General features: G+C 41.3%; 2 long non-coding RNA genes across 4 annotated transcripts; both read left to right on the forward strand.

The window, feature by feature from the left end:
- Positions 1-2332: 2332 nt before the first annotated feature.
- Positions 2333-4439, forward strand: LOC118408452. The gene is made up of 2 exons (XR_004830302.1): positions 2333-2882; positions 3556-4439. It is a non-coding gene; the product is annotated as an uncharacterized LOC118408452 (long non-coding RNA).
- Positions 4440-5718: 1279 nt separating this feature from the next.
- On the forward strand, positions 5719-11531 carry LOC118408451. Of its 3 annotated transcripts, none has more exons than XR_004830299.1 (4): positions 5719-7761; positions 8875-8973; positions 10403-10486; positions 10888-11531. It is a non-coding gene; the product is annotated as an uncharacterized LOC118408451 (long non-coding RNA). The 3 variants fall into 3 exon arrangements; XR_004830301.1 differs by having other exon boundaries at positions 10403-10475; XR_004830300.1 differs by having other exon boundaries at positions 10415-10486.
- The last annotated feature ends 218 nt before the right edge of the window (positions 11532-11749 follow it).

Consider the following 11749-nt stretch of genomic DNA (forward strand, 5'->3'; position numbering starts at 1 on the left):
CGTGTTCCGCTTTGCCTTCTGCCTTTTGCGATTGCTCGTCGGGGGAGTGCTCGGTTATCAGGGCGCGTCGCGTTCGGCCAGCGTTTTGTCTGACTTCCTTGCTCTTTCCTTTAGTAAATGGACTTAAAATAATGTTCTCAAGGCCACCAAGTACCTTGCGCATTGTAGGAGAGGTAAAAGACTTTGGTGTTGTGTAGTCTGTCTTGTTTACCTTTTCTTCTGTTGGATCTGCCGTATTAGGCTTCGGAGTTGTAGTTTGGTTTGGGTCTCCATTGCTTTCCTGGCAGTCATTGTCAGCTACCGTCATGGCGGACGCCTCATCGCCAGAACCGGTTTCCATTGTTTCGACGTTGTTGTCTATTGTTCCCGTTCCTCCAGGTGCTGATTGCTCGTTGTCATGTCCGCCATCTTGTCTCAGGGACTCACAGACTAGCTCATTGACAGCTTCTTTCACTTGCGGGAAAATACTTTCAACGTACCATTTCGAGCCTTTTCCGTGCAAGAGGATAGTGCCAGTGTGATAGAAATGGATGGTTAGGACTTTGATACTGTCTCCTGATTTGGAGGGGTCTGTGACTGATAGCTGCATATCCGTGTTTTTCCAAGTAAACTTGTACCCAGTTTCACTTTCACGCGATTCACTGAAGTAGGCTTTGTTGGCATCTATCCACATAGGTATACGTTCTGGTGCTGTACGAAGTTTGAGACTGCATACCTTGGTTTTGGAGGCGTCCGTGTGGTCCTCGATGAATTGCTCGAACTCCTGAATACTTTTGGCAGGTGTGTTCCACGGCTGCGTCTTGGCTTTTCCTGACCTAGTCCTGTACCTCTTTGTCTCGGGTTCAGGGTCCGGCACCGGCTCCGTACACTCCTCAGCGTTTTTCTCTTTTCCCATGTTGATATGGCACAAATGAACGATTCCAAAATATAGCGTATAGGTTGTTTATAAGAAAACAGTCTAAATCAGTTGTATCAATCACTCTACAATACTAGTAACCGCTCTGAAGTTTACCTACAGACGGGACTCATGCGACGCGCGTCCTTTCATGGCCGCCATCTTGAATGTGTCGTAAGGTGACAAAAGTTAATGACCTTGCTGACAGTTCTGTCCAGTCCATCCAGGTGAGCAACAAACTGCCTTTCAGACCCAAAAGTGTTACCTGTTGTGAAATGTCACAGCAAAACAAGAAGTCTAGTGAAGAATTGCAAAATCAAACTAATCATAAGAATCATGGTTAAAGGCACTGACTAAAATCTACAACACACACCAGTACAATTTCCACCAACTCATTGTATACGTATAAAAGCATGGCCATATATGTGTCAGGTACCGCAGATTACGTTCTGCTATACTACTGATAGAGATTCGTTATGGTTTCCGGAGGGATATTATACCACGGCTCCCATGTGTTCTGACTCTGAGGGAAATCCTGCCATTTGACAGGGTACTGGATCTGATTCCCTTGCATTCTTGTGCCATCAATTTTCTCCACAAAATGATATTTCTCTTCCACGCTTTCACCCTTCCTTTTACACTTTCTTAATTCGGTGAAGTACACCCCCCACCTTCACTCTCTTCTGTCTGCTGGTGTATCCCTTTTGCAGAAATCTTTTCTTGCAAGTTGAGCAACATCCCCACGCATGCACTGGTACCTGTAGAAAACATTTTATAACTATTCCAAAGTCGTTTGCACAACAATACTTATCTTCTTTCGTAATTAATGCTATTTTTCAGTTAAATAAATAATAGTCTTTATATTGTTGCGTTGTATATCTGTTAGTTTTGTATCTCTGATATCAACTAAGACGTTACCTTGGTCAATTCTAACTGAAGTGGCCATGCACATGTTTGGTCTTTTAACCTGTATTTGTTTACCTTTTTTTTACGTTGTAATTTTTTCGACTACTACTATATCTGCGCGATTCAACCTCTGCTTAGGAGAGTACGACGAAACCAAACATATAGAAAAAACAGCAAAACAAAATCTCCAGGGGTTGCAAGTAGATGTCCCTTGCTCCGATAAAGTGAAACTCTGTCATGGGGACCTTCGCATAGCTGAGCCTGATGAGCCGGTCTAGCTGACCAACGCCGAGGAGAGAACGTCTTGATCCAATTCTCTAGTTTCTGATACCTGAGAATGGAGTCGTTCAACTCACTTTCTTTTCTTTTTTTCATGTGAATGTCCCACCACTCTCAAAATACATGTGTAGCATTTGATTACATCTCAATCACTCACTGTGGCTGCGTTATTATATTGCAAATTTGCATAAAATGTAACCATAAATGGAAATATGGGTTAGCCTTAGTTCACTTTTTTGCATTTATATTTACATACCAGCAGCTGTATGCAGGAACACTTCACGTGTGAAAGTTCCAGTTTCTACTTAGTTATGGTTGACAATTTTTGAGCTACTGTAAATGATTTAACTGTGCTGTTGAAAGAAAACCTTTTTATGGAAAGTCACATTTAAACACACTATGTCATGATTAGGTTGTCAGAGGCAACCGTGAAAGTCACGAAACAAAACCAGTTCCATTTTCTGCATTATCCAAAACCACTCCGGTTTGACAAACCCTATGTGAGCCTCCCAACCTCGAGACACCGAATGCCCTCCTCAGACATGATGTACACAAGTGCCGCCAGAAAATAGTTCATAACAAAAAGGGAGTATCCATCGAATAAGAACTCGATTTTAGATCACTGACATTATTTACTGCTTTGGTTTAATATTTGCCCAAGAATTAGAAAAAAAATTATCTGTTCACCATAAATTATTTGCTGCTATGTAGCAGGGTACTTTGACGGCGGATGGATTTGTACAGTATTTCTCGTCGCACAGTCACAGTACCTTCAGTTGGAGAAGAAGGGCTGTGGCGAGAGGTGGGTCCTCCGTAAGAGGTTATTTTCCCTTTCAAACTGTGTATTTACTTTTGTCGTTATGCTGGAAGAATATTGTTAGTGGTTGCCCGTATGTCTATATTTGCGAATTCTTGGTTTAGGAACATCGATTGATTCTGATCCTTTATATACGCCATGTTGTGTAAGGCAGCGTTTGGAATGTGTCTCCAACCAGCACGTCAGTTTGTCCATACCCTCAGGTTTTGTCCCGAACTTCTAGTTTTTATGCCAGCCAGGGCCTTGTACTATGTCGACGATTTCAATCTGATTTTATCGACCGCAATTCGTGACAAAATGACTCAAGAATTGGAAGTGTGAGGCCGACCGCGCCTGACATCTGTGATGGATTATCTTGTTTACGTGTTGGCGGACCGGATCGGTCTACTTTGCAATATTCACGTCGTTGACCATACCACACATCCAATTTGTGCTTTACATTATTTTAATGTGTTTTCAAACCAAGAAGACGTGTTAATGTTTTTTAAGTGTTTATCTCAAAAAAGACCATGTGTATCAACTGTCTCCACTTCTCTGTTGGCTAAAAAAATACCAGCTATTGCCAGACCTACTTGAAGACACATCTATCGTACCAACTGGCAAAAGAAAAATTGTTACACAACTAATCTTGGTTCTTACTTTTTTATTTACTGTACAGAAGCTCGTGAGATGAGGCGAACATCAATCAACGCAATATACTGGTGCAGACCATATCAACAGATGGACACCTCCGTCAGAGAAGTGCCATACTCTGGACGACAAAGTCAATATCTTTCTGAAATGAAGTCAGCTTGCATCATCTGATCATAAAAGGAGGTTCCCAAAACAATATTCACTACAATCAAGCGTTACCATTGGTTTCGAATCAAATTGTGACACATCATTGATGACATCGATGTTAAGTTATTTGGCTAGTGACAGAACATCCAGCTTACTCAGGGTTTGCTAGTCAGGTCTATTGTTATAGCTGTCCAGCCTCTTGGAAACCCAGACTTCGGGGACTGTGCCTCTGGCTCAGTGGGGGCTGGTTCAGCTTATTTAGTTAGATGGGTGTGTTGGATGTTTAAGTCATTATGAAGAGAAAGGTGTTTCATTAAGCTGTTTTCTCATGTTACAAGTGTTGATGTTTTCGGTGTCTCGATCGATTCCTTACACTTACAAGTAAAGCACATCAATTCCTGTGACTAGTCCATACCGCAAAGAGGAGCGTTCACAGATAGTTGCTGATAGTAACGGCCGTTCCTGAAATGCATACACTGATATACAATATGACACTTTTGACTATTCCTCCACAACTTGGTTAATACCCTAAACTATCTGATGTACAAATTTTCAACATTGTGACATATAAAATTTGTCCGCTAATCTTACTTCAACCATTAGAAGGAGGTTGCTAAAATGGGTTTTTGTTTTTAATTATATGAATTGATGCTCCTTGTTCGTCAAGTAATGACATCTTATAATACTAAGATATTGCCCAACAGAATTATGGTCGCCCCCGAAAAAAAACATTAACAAATTTCCTACAGTTACACTCTACAACTAACAAGGTAAAAAAAAAAAAAAAAACTACACACAGAGAAAAGTTACATACAAAACTTTGTGACCTACCTGTCCTGTTCTCACCAACGGACTTCCTGTACCTATCACAGGTACATCTTTTGATTCTCTCCTTCGCCTTCTTCGGAAGAGCAACTCTCGGTACTCCTGTAAGAATATCCAACAGCTTTCGTAGCTCCTAAATTTTTTTCCAATAGCGTGCATACGCTTCCTTTCGCTCGCAGTTTTTCTTCCACCTACAAGCGTACCACAGCAGTCTCTCCCACAGCTGTTGTCCTGGCCTCTCTGATTGCCTCCTGTCTTAAAGCTAACTTTGCACGTTTTATTCGTTCTTTTTTTCGCCAAACCTGCAACAGGACAATTGTGATTAACATAGAAATGAAAACTAAACACCACAGGTGGTTGTTGGACCACATGACCTCAGCCCAACACTCACATGAGTCTACTGAAGAATCATTGGAGCAAGAAGTGGACTTAACATTAACTCTAGTGGTATCGGAAATCATGTTATCACAACTTCCCTTTGACGATATCCATTAGCAGCACCCAGCATTGTACCCCAATGGGGAATTCTCTTATGACCAAGAACCGTTGCAGAGAAACCAGCCTGCAAAGAATGTCGAGAAACTGAATCACTCTGTTCCTTTTCCTATTCAACCCTGTCACAGTCCCAACTGTGCAAGAGAAGAGGTGATTGCGGGGGAAATTAAGGAGGACGACTAAAAGTAGATTAGTTGATATGCTGAGTAGTGCAACACCAGCACAGGAATTGTCACGCCACCAAATTAATGAAAATGTCCCAGCTGACCTCCAACTGGACTATGTGAGAAACACCTGCAGTAGCTATGTAGCTACATGGCCACGAAACTGGAGCGCCCCACCAAATGGCTATTTGAAAAACCGGGTTCCCCAAGCTTCCCCTTGTGTTCAGCATGGTTAACACTGGTAGACTGAAATCTTTACGGTACACACGTTCTTCCACATGGCCTTGAATCTTGTAAGCAGTCTCCTCAAGGTAGTTTTATAAACATCCACCTTTTGGAGACACTGAGGTAGGTGGATGTTGCTACTGTTTGGCATTATGTCCCCATATTTCGTGGCATATTCACTCAGCCACTGCTTGGCCTTTAAGTACCTACGAGATTCGTATGTCCCTGACTAGATTTAATTGTGAACAGTAGAGTCAGAGCAATGGATTCAAGTGCTTCAGTTAGGTACCGTTTGTCAGCTTTCCATTTCTTCCTGCCATTACACGCCATAGAAAACAAGGGTGGTGTTTAAAAACACCCCGGCGACGTTAGGTAGATGATAATGTTGAAAATCAGTATCTTTATCAGCATAAGTAATAAGAAAATGTAATACATCTATTGGATTTCATAACAGTACTTTCAAACACACGGCGGATGTAACAGAGAAAGAGGGAAACATCTATTGATGACAATTATGCAAATTGAAGACCCATTTGCATTACTAATAAGAAAATGGAAAGTTCCATAATGGTGTATTATAGTAATGCCGTCTCCGCTACGGCTCACGAAAAATTGGAAGGCCTGACTAAAATTCACTTACGGAAAATAATCACTTCCTCCGTATCAAATGAAATAGATTCCCTGCGAATTATGGGAGATCAAAATAGCCTGACCAGGCCTTACGGGAAGGAGCATACAGACCCTATGTAATTGTCAGTTGTCTACGCTTTGACAACTATGCCCCTACAGTTCCAGAATCAGTTAGATGGCTCAAACCTGCCCCAACAGAAGCTATCTGCCACTTAAATGACAAGACCATATCATGTTCAGGACAAGATTGTTATCAACGCCGTTTAACGGTTGGCGTTCCCTAGAAAAATTAGAAGTTTGTAAAGTTATGATTGTAACGCAAAGACACGATGCATATGGATCCGAATGTATGAGATAAAGTGAAACATTTAGAAAAGAACTAGACTTGAGCAGGGTGTTGTGTTGTCATTACAGTTAGAGAAGGAATGGGGAGTAAGGAGGAACGTAGTTTATATATATGAGGTAAAATTGGGGCCCCCGATATGTCGACACAAATCTAAATCCGAACAGAGGACAAAGAAATAAGGAATTGAGTACTATCCCGAGATGCTTTGCGAGAGGAAGGGTCTAAATACAGAGCACACCATATGCTCTCACTCGAGTTTAGCCAAGCGGGGAGTAGAAGGGCGAGCCCGGAGCCCTGAACTACAGGATATAGGAGACGGGTAGTTATTTAAGAAAAGCAAGAGTGAGATAGAGAAGGCGTCCGCACAGTCATATACTTGGTCAACTTGCCACTGTACAGACCTTTGGAATTGGCCCTGATATATCGTATTCACATTAATTCTGGAAATGACCTCCTATTTTGCATAATTTGTATTTCATTTTGTACAACATTCATTTCATTTGTCTAAGCTACATACAGACCAAAAATCATGAAAATCCGTTATTTCTTTCTTGAGTAATCGTCTTCGGAAAGTTTTGACAAAAATTACCTTGCAATTTCAACACCAATCGCTGGGGGCCCAAACGTATGCCCTTCTTTCCTAGCACAACAGCTATCTACCAACCATCAATCGTAACCACGGCTTATTCAGAACACGAGATATAAAAAAAAAAAAAAACATGTTTCGCTGCAGTTCCAAGTGAAGCCGTTATGGGCCGAAGATTCCCGTAATTATTTCCGTTTTTGTCACACGCCACCAACACAGCAAAATCATTCACCATTCAGCAACAGTTCTTTAGTTATCTTGAGTTGACACAAACAATCACAGACATACATACACAGGTGAAAATATTACACCCATGAATATTTCAAAGGGTAATAAAGCTGCTTGTCACCATGAAAACAACACGTATCGTAGCACGAACATGAACATACTATTACCCAGTATTTGTGTCTTATTTATTACCTGTAATATCTTTTCTGCAAGAAATAGAAAGTTTCTGTATTTCAGTTTAATAAAAAAAAAACTGCTTTGATGGTGAACCCTTGCAGGTCTTTTACGTGATCTATGAGAATTCTTACGTTTGAGCCCCGCGAGCACGCACTGATATGTACCTGTAAGTAGTGCGTGCTCGGAGTCATGTTTGAACCCCGTTTGAGCGTGCGTGCTCCGAGTCATGTGATCTTCGTTTTGCTACCTATAGACAAGCGTCCCGGGGCACTCTGTCCCAGTTCTCCCGCCTGATACAAACAAAATGCCGCTACTCGAAGAAGTGTTTTTCCCGAGGATGATGTTTGTGCACGTAGCCGGGCCAGTAGTTTCGCCTCAAGGTATCTGGAAGACGAGGAACCACCCCAGGTTAGTGAAAATCGGTACCGGAAAGTTGGTCTAAACAATGCTTTTTTTGTATAGAATAAGGCGGAACTCGGAAGCGATTTGTAGTACCGGTTACTGTTAAATACACCGCAATTTTATGACACATTTTCGTCTGCACTTGTACCCCAATATGCCTCATAATTCAAGGACTAATGCCGACTTCGTGTACAAGAGTTTTTGTTCTCGGCGATGTGTTGTTGATTATCTCTCCTGGTGATTTGCGCGAAAACAAAAAACAACAATACACAAGTTACTTGTGATCTATCCCGACTCGGTCATTCAACAGTTAATTGTTGGGTGTGTAACAAAGCCCATCACTTGCCCCATTTCAACTTTTGGGATGTCCATAGACCAAGAATACATGATCATGCATGCATGATCTGTGTATATTATTTTCTTTTTTCTTCGGGTTTGGCAGAAATTTCTTGGGAGAAAAGAAGAAGGGAATCTTATTACCTAACATCCATACTTTTGACGTTTGATCTGTTTCTGTGTTGTTTTATGTTCAAAATTTTATTTGACGTAGAGAAATACAGTTGATACGTGGTACATCATTCGAACAAAGGTTTATCCATAGGGGATTACGCTATGATCGGGCCACACTCAGGTTGTATACGATTGCAGAGTATAAAAATTGAATTTAAAGATAGATTTGTTTCTTGGTCTTCAAATTGTGTTCACAGAAACTGTTAATGTCATCTGTGTACAGTCACATTGATTTTGATTCTAGATTACGTAGTATTCAAGTAGGACTTGTGTTTACTGTTGACTTAAGCTTGCAAAACAACATCTGGTTTGTGTAGAACTGGCCCGGATCTAATAGTGGATCTTTGGGCCCCCCGGGGATCAAAGTTGTTAATTGGATGCAGTCGCTCCCAGGGTGTAACCTACATGTGGAATCCCCACTCACTCCCGCCATCAGATCTTAGGGAGCAGGCTGCATCCTCAGATCAGAGGTACACAAGCGCTGTCCAAAGTAGTACACACACGCGAAGGTTTTAGATGTTCGTATTTATTTTTTGTGATATACATATGTATTTGACCAGTGTCAGGATTATGATCATTGTTTTCTGTGATTTATTGGTTGGTTTACAGCTGCCCCAGGTCAGCAGCGGAGGGATGTATATGAAAAGACAACCGCCGAACTTTAATATCAGTTGGAGACGAAACGCGGCTCGAAGAGGTCATGGCTTCGTAAGTACAGTCTAATGTTTGATTATAGCCGTCCTGTACTATGATGGTGATATACACACGTTTTAAGTTTTCCATATACATGAAATACACCCAAGAAATTGAAGAATGTGTGTGTCCGGCCGCTGCTGACATCTGCGATTGATTGTGTAATGTTTACTTATTTGCGGACGGAACCTGTGTGATGGAAATATCCCTATCTATTCAAAAGGATCATACAGCATGACAACAAGGAGGCTTCAGTTAGAAACCTCCATTTTAAACATTTTAGTGTTTTATTAGTTTTTCTTTTCCCTTTAGCAAGACGTTTATGAGATGTGTTTTTGGAAGAGTTTGTATGTTTTATTCAATATTCGCACAAGCAACACGCCTAACTGGGGGTAAATATCATTTCATTGATGAATAGATGATGATAAAATATTTTTCTCCTCTGGAGTAACAAGTATGTTCAATGTTATTTCTTGATCTGTTTACGATTGTGGGTTGTCGTGATTTCCCGGACCATCCGGCATGTCTGGTACTAATTAAGCTGGAATGGCTGCGGAGAGACCGCGTGTGGTCGAGATCAAAACACAAACATACTGAGTATTCCGTATTTGTGATTTAGCATCATAGCTAATCAAAGAGACGGATGGAAACTCATTGAATTCGGGACAGTTTTAGGTCGTATCTTAGAAGAAATGATTATTGATTCAATCCCTATGTTCCGAAATATCTGCGTTCCGACGTACAAGCATATCTAATCTCAAAGACGTAAGTCGTTTGTGTATAGAAGGGGCGGATTTTGTTTGAGACTTTGGAAGAGCATTGCCCAAGATACAGTTGAAGAATCTTCATGACTTTTGGCATGTATATAGCTTGAATAATGATTTATCTAATCAAAATCAAATCATGCTCTCAAGAGCTAATTTCCTTAACTGAGAAGAGTTTATAAATATATTGTATTTCATGATGGGACTCTTGGACATATGACATACGATACTAAAATTCCTGACATGCATGTAGGAAAAACGGACACACACTATACTATTAGGCTAGCCCCTGATTAAACTTTTTTATATTTAGTATATATATATTATGGGAACTTGGTTGCCATGGGCTTTCCTTCGTCTGAGAAGGATAAATCTTCTGTCATATTTGTCAGTGTCTACTTGTATGTTGCTTCTGTATGTCCGTTGTAATATCGTCATGTTAGTTCATATTGATTTTTGATTTATTTTGGTTTATTTGTTTAGAGTGATTTGTTGCCCAAAGTCGGAGAAAGTGTCTCCTATAGCTAGGTTCTGGAGACTTAATATTTGGGCAGCTTGTGCAGACTGGAATATTTGTAACTTGATTAGATGGATACCACAGCTTCTTTGTAAATATTTCATTTACTTTGTATCCCATTGTCAGAGACAGTTGAAAGTTTCAATGTTTTGTCCATGTACAGGGTAGAAGTTAGATCAAACCGCCGTGGTCTCCAGGGCTCCATCGACTGCCTTGCTGATGGGAGGACTTAACCGGTCAGTGTGATGTGAGTGAGTGCGCCTGATGAAAGCGCAAACATAGGGATGTAATCAATGCAGACTTGTTGGAATATATCAATCAGCTAAGGTGATCATGTTGAGATGAGTGTGAGTCCTAAGAGCGACGAAGACAAAATATCCCTGGCACCCGTAAAGATGTTCATCATGACTCCACAACCCCGCCACGCCACATACTGCGACTCTTTTCGTTTATTTTTGTTCTCTCTACGTACAGAAGTGCCTACAACATATCTTAGCTGTGACGAGCATCCAAACAGCCGTACAACGACTGTGTCAAATTTATGAGTTGGCTTTCAATTGGAAGAAACCGTTATTTTCAGTATCAGTGTATCCGTTAAGTATTTGAAACGGGCGATGTGATCTCTGTGTTTTCTCTCGATCCCAACAGACTGACCATACATACTGGACACGAGTGACAACGTCAAGGTGTTCCTGACACCCGTACCTGTGTCCACCAGGACGACGCAGTTCCGCCACAACGTGCACAGGGACTCCTACCACGACAGGGAAAGTCAGTGGAGTCCGTGCAAGTCAGTGAGACGAGCTGCATCACTGAAGGAGCCGGAATAGACGTCCGTGTGCCTTATAAAGTCGGGAAGGAGCTACAAATCACCCAGAACAGCGCCGTCGACAGGAGGAAGATAATGAGAGGGGAGTGCCAGACCAGTAGCAGATCTAGAATAGCCAATTGATAGCGCTGCTACAACCATAGTGAACCTAAAACTAGTTAGAGAATTCACGGACTAGTTTTGAGGTGATTTATACCATTACTGTGCATTTTAGTGTACTGGGTATACATTGCAGTAGTAGTTGATTGTGCATGTGTATCAAAGAACCGTACATAAGGTTAACCTCAGCGACGACGGACCGAATCAAACCGGAGATGGATGTAGTAAAGGTGAGAACCGCCATAGGAATGTTCAGTACAATTATTCTGTATCCAACCTGTGACCGAAGTTAGCGGGGTCAGCATTATGTAGTAACATCAAAACACTTAAACAGTCTCCCGTGCCAAGTGTACGGAAAACCTTGTCTCTGCGTCCTTCCTTTATTCTAGCTGTGCTAGTCATAGTCTTCAAAGCAGAATCTAAACAACGTGAAATCCATTGGTTTCATGACTTGTTTGAAATATGTGACTTATTAACATTTCACAATCAGGCTTTACTTAATATGTATCTATATAGCCGGTATAACCGCCCTTCGGCGTAACACACCAGCTTCAATTCCAAGCGACAATTACCTGACATCAC

This window comes from Branchiostoma floridae, unplaced genomic scaffold (assembly GCF_000003815.2).
Source record: "Branchiostoma floridae strain S238N-H82 unplaced genomic scaffold, Bfl_VNyyK Sc7u5tJ_1586, whole genome shotgun sequence".
Taxonomy (NCBI): domain Eukaryota; kingdom Metazoa; phylum Chordata; class Leptocardii; order Amphioxiformes; family Branchiostomatidae; genus Branchiostoma; species Branchiostoma floridae.